Source organism: Chiloscyllium plagiosum, unplaced genomic scaffold, assembly GCF_037043375.1.
Source record: "Chiloscyllium plagiosum isolate Xiang-an unplaced genomic scaffold, Cpla_swu_hap1 HiC_scaffold_7, whole genome shotgun sequence".
Taxonomy (NCBI): Eukaryota; Metazoa; Chordata; class Chondrichthyes; order Orectolobiformes; family Hemiscylliidae; genus Chiloscyllium; species Chiloscyllium plagiosum.
In genome coordinates, this window is record NW_028270145.1 from 88,968,067 (window position 1) to 88,982,511 (window position 14,445).

Below are 14,445 nucleotides of genomic sequence, written 5' to 3' on the forward strand. Positions count from 1 at the left end.
CTTTTCCAGCACCACACTCTAATCTCCAGCCTCTGCAGTCCTCACTTTCTCCTAGTGAAGAAGGTGTTTGTTATGCGTTCCTTTAATGGTCGGAGTATTGGTACAGAGGTTTGGGAGGTCATGTTGCAGCTGTACAGGACATTGGTTCGGTCACTTTTGGAATATTGCGTGCAGTTCTGGCCTCCTTCCTATTGGAAGGATGTTGTGAAACTTGAAAGGGTTCAGAAAAGATTTACAAGGATGTTGCCAGGGTTGGAGGGTTTGAGCTCTAGGGAGAGGCTGAACAGGCTGGGGCTGTTTTCCCTAGAGCATTGGAGGCTGAGGGGTGACCTTATAGAGGTTTATAAAATCATGAGGGGCATGAATAGGATAAACATACAAGGTCTTTTCCCTTGGCTGGGGGAGTCCAGAACGAGAGGGCATAAGTTTAGGATGACAGGAGAAACATATAAAAGGGACCTACAGGACAACATTTTGACACAGAGGGTAGTGCGTGTATGGAATAAGCTGCCAGAGGAAGTAGAAGAGGCTGGTACAATTACAGCATTTAAAAGGCATCTGGATATGTATATGAATAGGAAGGGTTTAGAGGGATATGGGCCGGGTACTGGCAAATGAGACGAGATTAGGTTAGAGTAACTGGTCGATGTGGACGAGTTGGACCAAAGGATCTGTTTCTGTGCTGTATATCTCTATGATTCTATGACTCCAAGAAGAAGAGTTTTGTTGAGTCAATAACATGAAGCTTATTACATTACTGCAACAATGTATAGGTAACATGAGTATCACTTATAGTATTACAGAGATTGTAACAAGGCAATTCAAAACTTAAATTTCCAAAAATTTATGTAAAAAGAGCCAAGAATTAAATTGATTTTAAGAAGTATGGTTATAATGTATAAGATAATGAAAGTTCTAAACAATAGGACAAATGTTGCAATTTCATCACCTGGAGTGAAATTGAATAATTGAATTCCCAGGTCATTGCACTGTGCCGAATTCTGCATGTTAGATTTGTAAAATGTACCCTAATATTTATGTAAACAAATTTGTAAATTGAACTTGTGATAACAAATTAAAGAATTTACAAGTAGCCCCCACTATCTGAAAGTAGAGCGTTCCCAGGAAACCTTTCGTAAGCCAAAAATGGCGTAAAGTGAAGTGCATGATTTATCTGGGAGAAAGTCTTACTGTTTTGTAAAAGCAGAAATCCTCTTCGAATTCACAAAAACAGGTGCTAATGTAAGTCTTTTGTAAAAGCAAAATTGCGTAAGGCGCAAGTTCAAAAAGCGAGAGATGGCTGTAGTACAAAATGAGACTGGAAAAACTGAAGATTTGTTATTATATAGTCTAACTTTAATAGCAATAAAAAGCGAAGAAAGGTAAGATGCCTTACTAACGAAAATGAATTTCCATTATGGCAAAGAGGGAAAAGACGTTTTAACGAGACGTTTATACTAACAGAGATTGTGGTAACCGGATTCTAATATAATATTTTATTCGATTTTCCATTTTCTATCGAAAAGTTTTAAATCTCTCAATAACTTGAAGTTTTAATGAAACTTAACTTTTAATTAAGTTTTAATAAAATAATTAAGTTTTATTAAAAATATTTTAATTTTTTAAGCTTATGTTTTATTGTAGCCTTTTCCAAGTTCAATTTCTTCACTAGCCTCAACTGCAAATACTAGCAGTCTCTTCACACTCAATGTAGGTGTTTTTCACACCTATTTTCAGTAAATGAATAGACACCTAATTACATTATCATAGCAACAGGAATTGGCTATATTCTCCTCCAATTACATCAATTAAGCTAATGAATAATGCCCATTAGTGTAATTGCCCGCATGCATACATTACTTGTAACATTTCAGTTGATCATCTTCATCCCTTTTGTGGTCTGCGCATCTCATTGTCACATCTACCTTCAAAACCCTCCTTAATTTTTTTTCTATATCTTTGACCAACCCATCTAACTCACTTGCTTCTGCTTGGATCTACTTTCCAAATGGATGTTCAATGAGATGCTACATTATAGGCTGTATATAAATATAAGTTATGTTTTTCAGCTGGTGTTCAGCTTCATTTTTCTGACAGTAAATTTAACTTTATGATTTTATTTATGCAACCATCTGTATTCTTGAACCTATGAATTTGTATGTATGTTTTTATCTGCACCATCACTTATCTGATTATGTAATCTTTGTAAATCAGCTTTTTAGTAAAAAAACATTCTGAATATTAAATCAAGAATCAATCAGATTGATACCACAATCACTATTCCAATTTTCCATACTTGATATATTTACTAAAAAGAAAGCAAAATATTTCTTAATGTCAATCTTTCCTTTGCTGCTTTTCCTGGAACCTATTGCATAAATCAACCTCAAGATGCATTCACGAGTAATTAATGTTCATGAAAAATCCTATGTATATATCATACAACAAGAAAGCTAATTAGTGAGAGAAGGTTGTTATCCTACTACAGACACTGGAATCTGACACGTATTTGTAATATGGTTTGTCTGCAGGTTTAAACTACAATACTTGCTCCATCTCAAAATCTGTTGCAGCACTAATATTCAAAAAGCTGACAAAGTATCATATTTTGTGAACATCAAAAACGTAAGAAAATAAATTCCTGAACTGATGAGCAGCACTTTATAACCTTACCTTGCTATTAGACAAGATCACACCATTCCAAATTATATGAAACTGCCTATTAGATTTGGTGTCTTTTCTTCAGTGCATTTGAGAATAGATTGGTGATCCAAAGCTTGAGGATCTGCTGATTCTTGTGGATTACCATTTAATCAAAACAGTTTTATATCTATGTGAACACAGAAGTGCACTGTTAGCATAGATGAAGGGTGAATAGCATTGATGTTTGCGGAAGAAACCATTAATTTTGCTTTTTTTGTCAGTGGCTTAGTTGAACAATAGCTATCATGCAAGAAATAAAATATTTTGACTGATTAAGATGTAGTTTTCATGGAAAACTTCAAGAATAAATAGTTAACATACAGATAGTTCTTCTATAACGTGATGGTTGTGTTCTTGTGCAACCCCGTGTTATAGAAAAATCGCACTTTTGAATCCGCTAAAAGTTTTGGTGATGTACTTACATTACAACCAACACATGTTTTAAAAGTTTGCACTTTAGAAACAGTGCCCCCTATTTGTCAATCGCATTACAGCAAATTTGTGTTAACGAAACGTGCGTTATAGCAGAATGACTTGTATTCACAATATATTCCTATTATCATGATCCCAGTTGACATTATTACTGGACATTAGATCCCAGATTGAAATCTGGCCTGATAGATCTTTTTTTTTGGATTGATGGACTTTCCTTGAAATTAAAACATACAATGTTGCAGAGTCCAGTTTAATTATAGAATGCAAGTGTATTACACAAAGAAATGGAGTTAAAACAGGATAAACCAACCACTTGCATATGTAAAGGTTTCGAAGCATGTGGTAAAATGCAATCCCAGTAACAGTACTCACACCGGAGAGAGTTTCCTTCTCTTCCACATCGACAGAACTTAATTTAACGCTGGTTTCACTTCCATGATTTGAAAATCTATTAGCCTCTTTCTGGAGTTTTCATACAATTGAGCTTCAACTTTCTCAGCTTCAAATAGCATCTTCAAAGTTTTAATCAAACACTTATGGCTGAAACTTTTAAACTAACTTCCTTATGCTGAGATAACCCTTTTCTTAACAGTTCAAAACTCCATCCTTTTCTTAGGAGCAAATGTTTTACACATCTAGAATAAAGAACAAAGAAAATAATAGCTCAGCCCTTCGGCCCTCCAAGCCTGCACTGATCCAGGTCGTCTATCTAAACCTCTCACCTATTTCTAACGCCGATCATCAGCAAGACTTTTGCAAACTCCCCCAAATTGAAACTCGACAGTTTTTTTTTTAAAAGGTTTGAGTGTTTCCCCTAAGCACCCTCCACAAAAGAAAACAATTCCAGAATCTTCTGTCTGACAGGCAAAAGTATTTACTTTGCTTGCTTGTAAACTCTTCCAATACAAACAAATTCCCAAATACTCTCTAGAAATCACCAGGAATACAGAATACTTACAAGTTAATTGCTAAATTCCTTCAAACATACAGAAATCCATACACACTAGTGTAAAATTTATAAGTCTGAAAATAAAGTGTATATATAAATCATAGACCTTACATCACAATACATAGAGTACACCATTTAATTTGAATGCATTATATTTTATTTGGAAAACTGCATGTAAAATGAAAATATTCTAGTTCTAATATGGGCTTTTTGAAGTTTCTAGCCTATCTTTCAACTTCCACTTAGTCTTGTATTCTGGTTTTATTTAAGCTCCTTGCATTATAATTTCCTACTGAGTACTATCTTTTCGTCTGTAAAGAAAATTGATAATAGATGTTATCCTACATGTCTCTATTACTTGTCTATTTATAACAGCAACTTGAATTTATTTAATATGCAATCCTAGTTTGCAATACTAAATGATATGATTTCACAGAACTGGCATTTTAGAAGCAGGATATTTTGGTTTCAGGCATTCATTTAGAATTAACTTCCCACCAGCAGAATCAAAATTTTACTGAAGGGTAGTTTCCTGCTTATTTGAAGCAAGCCAGTTCTTCGAAAAAGGGTAACTTTGTTTAATTCTCTTCTCTTTTCCAATAACCTTTTAAAAAGTCAACTATTTATTCAATTTCTTTTGTAAAGCTGTAATAGATTCTGACTTCAATATTGTTTCTGTTAAATTTTTCATATTCAAGTAACCTGTACATATTAAGAAGTTCTCTATACCTCTTCACTCAATATTTGGCTGATGATCTCAAATGTATTGTAGCTCAGTGTACTAACTTGAAAAAATAATTTGTTGTGATCTTGATGCACTATACCATAAATTTTGAATAGTTTTATCATATCCCTTCTTGTGAAAATAGGAGATTATGCTCTTTGGCAGGAAAAATAGAAAGGTGAATACTATTTAAATGGAGAAAGACTGTAGAAAGTTGCAGAACAGAGAGTTTTCAGCGTCCAAATGACGAATTATAAAAAGCTAGCATTGAAGTTCAGTATGCAATAAGGAAGGTAATTGAATATAAGCATTTATCTCAATGACAATGGAGTATAGAAATAGGCAGGTCTTGATAAAACTACACAAGGCACTAGTCAGACAACAACTGGAATATTGTGCACAGTGTTTGTCATTTATGTGAAGAAATGATTTGGAGGTGCTGGTGTTGGACTAGGGTGGACAAGTTAAAAATTCCTCCATATCTACAATCAGCTGAGTTAACATTTTTTCAACTGTCGTTCTTTATATAGTTAAAAATTACACAACACCAGTTTATAGTTCAACAGGTTTATTTGGAACCACTAGCTTTCGAGGCGCTGTGTCTTCAACAGGTGGTTGTCGAACAGGACCATAAGGCACCTTTTGCTATAAATTCTGTGTCTTATATTCCTGTTCCACAACCACCTAAAGAAGAGGCAGCGCCTTGAAAACTAATGCTTCCAAATAAACCTGTTGGACTACAACCTGGTGCTGTGTAAAGAAGATATACTAGCATTGGGGACAGTTGAAAAAATGTTATCTCAGCTGACTCGAGATATGGAGGAATTTTCTTCTGGGAAGCAGTTGACTGGGTTGGTTTGGACTCATTGGGAAATAGAAGAATGAGAGAGGATTCTATTGAACTATTGAAAATTCTTAGGGGAACTGGCAGGGTAGATGTGGAGAGGTTGTTTCCTTATTGTGGGACCAGAGGGCATAACCTCAGAGTGAGGGGTCATCTGTTTAAAGCAGAGATGAGGAAGAATTTCTTTTCTCAGTAGACAGTGAATCTGTGGACTGCTTTGTCACAGAGGTGGATTGATGTTTGGCCTTTAGGAATGTTCAAGGCTGAGCTGGACTGAACTTAAATAGCAAGTGAATCATAGGAAAAAGGAGAAAGTGAGGTCTGCAGATGCTGGAGATCAAAGTTGAAACTTTATTGCTGGAACAGCACAGCAGGTCAGGCAGCATCCAGGGAACAGGAGATTTGACGTTTCGGGCACAGGCCTGTGGAAGGGCCTGTGCCCGAAACGTCGAATCTCCTGTTCCCTGGATGCTGCCTGACCTGCTGTGCTGTTCCAGCAATAAAATTTCAATCATAGGAAAAAACCAGGGAAGTTCAGGTGAAGGTTATCAAGTCAACCATTATCTTACTGAATTGCAGAGCAGATTTGACGGCAGGAATAGCCTACGTTTAGATTTATGTTTTATCTGTCTTATTGTTAACTTCCATTGTTCTATGAAAAAAAATTCCATTTCTCCAGTCTCTCCTTGAAAACAAACTATCGAATTCCAGTGATCATTTTATCAAGCCTCCTCCTAATTCACTTCATGGCTTTGATTTCCTTTCTACTGACAGTAATGATAAGAAACAATATAATTGGCAACTGGCAAATGCACTAACCTCTCCACACTCTGATGGTTCAGTTCCTTGGTCAGTACTTATCTGGATTCATGTGTTATTCTATAACTGTGCAAACTATGGAAAGAACATACCATTATGTACACAGAAAAACAGTACTTTGCTCACCACAGAGTCATAGAGATGTACAGCATGGAAATAGACCCTTCAGTTCAACCTGTCCATGCTGACCAGATATCCTAACCCAATCTCGTCCCACCTGCCAGCACCCGGCCCATATCCCTCCAAACCCTTCCTATTCATATACCCATCCAAATGCCTCTTAAATGTTGCAATTGTACCAGCCAAAACCACTTCCTCTGGCAGCTCATTCCATATACGTACCACCCTCTGTGTGAAAAAGTTGCCCCTTAGGTCTCTTTTATATCTTTCCCCTCTCACCCTAAACCTATGCCCTCTAGTTCTGGACTCCCCGACCCCAGGGAAAAGACTGTGCCTATTTATCCTATCCATGTCCCTATAGTTTTGTAAACCTCTATAAGGTCACCCCTAGTCCTCCAACGCTCCAGGGAAAACAGCCCTGGCCTGTTCAGCCTCTCCCTATAGCTCAAACCCTCCAACCCTGGCAACATCCTTGTAAATCTTTTCTGAACCCTTTCAAGTTTCACAACATCTTTCTGATAGGAAGGAGACCAGAATTGCATGCAATATTCCAACAATGGCCTAACCAATGGCCTAACCAATGTCCTGTACAGCCACAACATGACCTCCCGACTCCTGTACTCAATACTCTGACCAATAAACAAAAGCATACAAACTTTATTTATTCTTTCATGTGATGTGGGAATGATTGGCATTTATTGTCTATCCTTAATTGCTTTGAGCCAATTAGCCTGTTGAGACTATTTCTGGGGGCAGTTAAATGCCAAGCAAAATTTTGTGGGCCTGAAGTTACATGAAGATCAGAAGGAGTAAGGAGAGAAGATTTCCATTCCTAAAGGATATCAATGAACCCGGTTGGCTTTTGATAGCAATTGATGATAGTTTCACGAGATGGGATAAATCCTGAACAATGTGGGTACGGAAGAAACCCTTTACGACTCATGCCTCGATTTTGGGAGAATCTAGCTGCATCTTCCTATATACTTCTATGCAACAAGACAACTATTGCACTACACAGCAGTGAGTTGCCTATTAATGAGAATCATTGCTTGTTTTCACCCTCACTAAATGCAAATCTTGCCTCATTAATATGAAGATTTCTGTTGTCCCACCTATCATAAACAAACCAAATGCAGAAAGTTCATCCAGTTCACTGATTGCTCCTCCAGACTGCCATCTTGGACACCAGGCATCAACCTCTCAGGGCACGCTTCAGGGCAGTGGCCACACACACCACAAGTCCATAGACATTGGCATCCAATACACTCTAACCTCCTGGCTCCATCTCCAACCCATTAAACTACACCTCTACACTGGAATGCTGTACTTTGGAGAATACTAACAATTCTCATTGGAATGCTCTTACTGGACACTTCACATGCATGGACCCAGCTCACAGATTCAACCACACTGCAACTCAGGGCATCTCGCTTGCTCGCCACGGGCTGACTCACTACTTTGATGCTCACAGCCTTGCTTTGCTGTTCCATTTTGTACTTTAGTACCACAAATAGAGTTTAAGGGCTCATGTATGTGCTATATTGCTTTGCTGGTTAATGCCTTTGTAAAGCCAGGATACTTCTGTTCTGAAGTTCTGAAGAAGGGGAACTTGGCCAGAAATGTTAACTCAGTTTTCTTTCCACAGATGCTGCCAGACCTGCTGAGTTTTCTCAGCAACTATTGTTTTTGTTTCCGATTTCCAGCACTTGCAGTTCTTTGGGCTTCCTTTTTGATACTTGTCATGATTTTAGCAGTCAGCAGTCAATGGAGTAAACATGTTGTTTTATGGCACTATGCTTCCTCAATCTCATGAAACCTGGGCCAGCAGGATATGCAGCAAACAGAGTGAATGTGCTGTCAGCAAATGGCCAAGTCTCAGTGTTTTCGGGGCCACAGTAATGTCTGAAGATCCCAGCATGAGGCAGCCTTTGACATTAGTCCTGGGGCTGGAAATGGTTAGATGTTCGATTTGGGAGCCAGTGGTCAGGGGATCATATTTGTTCAGTCCAGGAAAAAGATCATGGTCTGCCACTTGGGTCCAGTGCAGCCAATCAGGGGACCATCCTCGAATACAGTCAGGGAGCTGTACAGATATCAATCAAGAGTCTGGTCAGCCATTGCTTAGGGCTGCCTGGCTAAGTTGCTCAAGGTGATTTCCTTTTTACATGATTGGGAGTTCCTCAAACTTTTGAGGCCATCCCTGCCCAGGATGACGGCCTCAGACCAGGTAGGCAGGGTCAGATGGCGTGGTTTCCTCTGGCAGTCCTGTGCGAAGAGGAAGTCTCTCCTCTGCACCACCCCATTCACCAGGATGTCAAAGTTCCTGTCTATAAATCTGGTACGAAATCCTCCTTGTCTGTCATCCCATTGCCAAACTGGGTGCTGTCATGCAGGGCAGCTCTGCAATGCCACATTTGTCTGGATGCACAAAGCTTTTTGAATAAGTTGTTGGCACCAGGAATGCCAATCTATTCCATGATGTCTGGTCAGTGGTGAGTTCCTGTAGCTGCAGACAGTGGGAAAGTCCAATGAAAAGCATGCCATAAGATTGTGGTAGGTAGGTAAACAGATGTGTTTGAGATGATAGTGTGAGAAAACTTGCTTGGTGTTATGGAGATAAACCCTCCATGAAACTCAATGAAATTGACACTGCTAAAATAAGTTTCAGCCCTGCAGATTATTAGATTAGATTACTTACAGTGTGGAAACAGGCCCTTCGGCCCAACAAGTCCACACCGCCCTGCCGAAGCGCAACCCACCCATAACCCTACATTTACCCCTTACCTAACACTACGGGCAATTTAGCATGGCCAATTCACCTGACCTGCACATCTTTGGACTGTGGGAGGAAACCGGAGCACCCGGAGGAAACCCACACAGACACGGGGAGAACGGGCAAACTCCACACAGTCAGTCGCCTGAGGCGGGAATTGAACCCGGGTCTCTGGTGCTGTGAGGCAGCAGTGCTAACCACTGTGCCACCGTGCCGCACATAGTCATAATTTACTGGGACTAGTTTATATTTCACATTTATTCGTTGAAATTAAATTTCACAAGCCTCTACCATTGGAGTGAGCCCGTACCCCCCTGAGCATTGCTGAAAATGTGTTGCTAGAAAAGCACAGCAGGTCAGGCAGCATCCAAGGAACAGGAGAATCGACGTTTCGGACATAAGCCCTTCTTCAGGAATCTTCCTGAAGAAGGGCTTATGCCCGAAACATCGATTCTCCTGTTCCTTGGATGCTGCCTGACCTGCTGCACTTTTCCAGCAACACATTTTCAGCTCTGATCTCCAGCATCTGCCCCTGAGCATTAGCCTGGACCTCTGCAGGAGTAAGCGAGGACTGCAGATGCTGGAGGTCAGAGTCATGAGTGTGGTGCTGGAAAAGCACAGCAAGTTAGGCAGCATCCAAGGAGCAGGAGAATCGAATTTTGGGCAAAAGCCCTTCATCAGGAATAACCAGTTCAGCAACATTAACACATTGCAATCAATTCTCCGCTGCTGCAGGGACCACTTCATATTGTAAATAGAACAATTTAAAGATGGTGAAACTGTACATTCTGCTCTACATTTCAGTTGTCTGATTATATTTATTAAATAATAATCATGAAAAATAATATTTTCAATTTTTCGATAAATAATGATGTTAGTGAAATGGTCCAGTGAAATCGTCTTATACTTTTAGTAGTAGTTTCAATGTAAATATTTTTCTTGGGAGTTGTCAAGTGTAATTCTGCCAATGTATATCTAATGCAATGTTTGTTAAAATAATTTCTGTAACATTTTTAATCAGTTAGTAATATCAAGCTGTTCAAATCACCAATTGTCTTGAAAAGTGAAAAGGGTTTTTTTTGGATAACATTTACTGAAAAACCAATAGATGGAATTTTGTCTTGTTTTTTGTTAAGTTGTGGGAGTGCGTGTGTCTGGTGGCAACGTATATGCCCCACCACTGTAGCTGTGGAAACCTGTCCAACTGTCTGCAAAACCTGCAGACATCACTCCCCTTACCTCCGTCCAAGGCCCCAAGGGATCCTTCCACATCCATCAGAAATTTCCCTGTACATCTACCAATGTCATCTACTGCATCCGTTGCACCCAGTGTGGTCTCCTCTGCATCGGGGAGACAGGATGCTTTCTTGTGGATCATTTCAGAGAACATCTCGGGGACACCCGCACCCACCAACCCCATCGCCCCATGGCTGAACACTTCAACTCCCCCTCCCACTCTGTCAAGGACATGCATGTCCTGGGCCTCCTCCACCATGAAACCGTTACCACCCAATGCCTGGAGGAAGAACATCTCATATTTTGCCTTGGGACCCTGCAACCAGACAGGATAGATGTGGATTTCAACAGATTCCTCATTTCCCCTCCCCCCTCATTATCCCAGTCCCAAGCTTCCAACTTGGCACCTTCCTCCAGACCTGTCCATCACTGCCCCCTCTGACCTATAACCTTCTCTCTCACCTTCATCCACCTATCGCTTTCCCAGCTATCTCCCCCCAACCCCACCTCCCTCCCATTTATCTCTCAGACCCGACCCACAAGTCTCATTTCTGATGAAGGGCTTATGCCGAAACGTCGATTCTCCTGCACCTCAGATGCTGCCTGAACTGCTGTGCTTTTCCAACTGATCTCCAGCATCTATAGTCCACACTTTCTCCTGTCCAAATGTCTGCCAATCAGTTCATTAAGAGTTAACAGGCAAGCATGGGTGAGTTGACAGGCCTCATATTGTTATCCTGGGTCACCAGAAGCTGGGCCAATCAGAGGCAAGCACCTTCTGGGTGCAAAGGTATGCTGGTTGAGGCCTAATCCTTGACGAATCCAGCAATGAAAAGGCAAGTATTGATTATACTCCTCTCGCAAGGTGAGGGTTGTCGTGGAGGGGTCAGAGCAAGGGCAGGTGTGGCACGGTGGCTCAATGGTTAGCATTGCTGCCTCACAGTGCCAGGGACCTGGACTCAATTTCACCCTTGAACAACTGCCCTTGTGGAGTTTGCACCTTTTTCCCATGTTTGTATGGGCTTCTGTCAAGTGCTCCAGTTTCTTCCCACAATCCAAAGATGTGCAAGTTAGGTAAATTGACCATGCTAAATTATCCAAAATAAAAGCAAATTACTGCGGATGCTGGAATCTGAAACCAAAAGAGAAAATGCTGGAAAATCTCAGCAGGTCTGGCAGCATCTGTAGGGAGAAAAAAGAGCTGACGTTTCGAGTCTAACTGACAAAGGGTCAGTTAGACTCGAAACGTCAGCTCTTTTCTCTCCTTACAGATGCTGCCAGACCTGCTGAGATTTTCCAGCATTTTCTCTTTTGGGATGCTAAATTGTCCATGGTGTTCAGGAGTATGTAGGTTAGGTCTGTTAGCCATGGGAAATGTAGGGTTATAGAGAAAGGTTAGGGGGATGCGTCTGGGTGGAACCTTCTTCGGAGGGTCGGTGTGGACTTGTTGGGCTGAATGGCCTATTTCCACACTGTAGGAATTTTACATGGCTTTCTGAGCCTATTGTGTCGAGAGTGTGGTGCTGGAAAAGCACAGCAGGTCAGGCGGCATCTAAGGAGCAGGAGAATTGACGTTTTGGGCAAAACCCTTCATCAGGATATAGGACCCTATTCCTTTATCCTCGTCAGATTAAGGTATTGGAGGCTTCTTTCCTCAAACCAGTCAGTGGATCACTGTGGTTTCCCAGTTGGCAAACCAGCCTCATTTCTCATCCACTTGGTAAGCTGGTGGTTGGGAAAGGGGGAGTTGAAGCTTTTAATTTGACACTTAAGGGGCTTAATTGGTTATAAGTTGAGATATTTGCCCATGTACCTTCTTGTGCAGAATTTAGTTTGCAAGTTGGTGAATTTCTCACGAACGCCAACTCACCTAATGTTTAATTCATCCTAACATCTCCCTCAACATCTCCAGAGAGGTGAAAATTGTGTCCTTTATGTCTTGTTTTTAATACTTGCTGGTCATATATATAATTGCCATGTTGGGTTAGATTGACAGAAACATTTAGAAATGAATGATGTACATTTCCAGCACCACACTAGGCATTAAATCAAATTGTAAGACACCTTAGCATCCCAAGCTATACTTTTGTAATGATTAACTAACAGTTTTAAGTCACATGCTCTGGTGCTCTTGAGGTGTCTGTCATTGAACTAAGTTTGCAACTTGACCTAAGTTTGCTCTTAGTTGTTTTGTAGCCCTGAAGATCACCTGTCACATCAGACCTTGCTTCACCATTTTGATCAAATACACAGAACTGTACTGAATAAAGAATTACAGTTATTGAACTAGCTTTATATCCTTTCCAAACACTCTGCAGTTTCAAGCTGATTCAACAGAAAGCACTTACTGGTTGCTTTAAATACAGAAGTCCTGTTTTCCTCCTTTGGCTTTTCACTACCTCCTACATTTTTTGGTCATGCCTGCCATTTGCAGTTAAGGATATTTTCAAGCATTTGAATTTCATTCACACAATTCTGTTTTTCTGGTGAGTCTGAGATGGTAGTTAAACTACTGACCAAATGACTTTAGCAACAGGTATTGAATTAACGTAATTTTAGGCCTACATTTGTATCAGCAGTCTACACGTGCAACACTACCCACACAGGCCAAGCCAATTCTCATTTTTCATCGGTTCAGATGTAGCACACAACATGGTTTAGTAGGAAAACAAAAGTTCATTCAGAATTACAACATTTAAAAGACATTTGGACAGGTATATGGATACAAAAGGTTCAGAGGATATGGCCTAAATGCAGTTAAATGGGACTAGTTCAGTTTCAGAAACCTGGTCAACATGGGCGAGTTGGGCCAAAGGGCCAGTTTGACTCTGACTTGACATAAAGCAACTGATAAGCAAAGCAATACTTTGGTCATCTCTACATGAACAGGAGGACAGGCTTAAATGAAATGAAGACTAGAGTGGTGCTGGAAAAGCACAACAGGTCAAGCAGCATTCGAGGAGCAGGAAAATTGACATTTCGGGCAAAAGGGCTCTGATTTCCAGCATCTGCAGTCCTCACTTTTTCCAGCTTAAATGAAATGAAGTAAATTGGCTTGAAGGTACGTGAAATTACAATAACATTGCCAACTACTTATGCTTTCAATGTGCATTATTTTCTGACTTATATTGTTGCAAAGGAAGAATGAAAAATAAAACAACATCAGCCCACAAAAGAGTTGGACTTCAGAAAGGTGTGAAGTGAAACTAGAAGTGAATGTATTAATATGTATTATATCTTGCCCATATCTCACTGGCCAAAGATTGATTAAAGATCATCAATCTGGAACATTTATTCTGTCTCTGTCTCCACAGATGTTGCCCAACTTGCTAGGCATTTCGATCAATTTATTTTTCATTCTGATTTCTTGTATATACATCTTTCTGAATGTCCATGAGCCTCTGCCCTCAACAGACATGATTGGAAATTGGAAGACAATGGAAATATTACGTTCCAATACACATGTATTTCTAAAATGGGACAATTCAGTAAGTGCAATATGTTTTTGACTGAAATGTGTAAAAGGAAGGTTTGTATTGGAGTGCACAATTGTAATAAAAGCACTTGAAGCAAGTAAAATGGTATGTGCAGTTAATGCTCAGAGAGGAAGCAAGTGACTAAGGATTGTGACTTCAGTCTTTGTAGAATTTATTTTACTCAAGTCGTGTTCAGTAATAGCATTTTTATCTTTCTGTCAGAAAATTTGGGGTCAACCCCCATTCCAGGGACTTGAGCCCAGTATTAATTTGAAGCTTCAGGAAACAGTGAGCAAGTGGTACATTATTGAAGATGCTGTCTTTTGGAAGAGACCTTAAAGCAAACCCTGTCTCACTTCTGGGTGG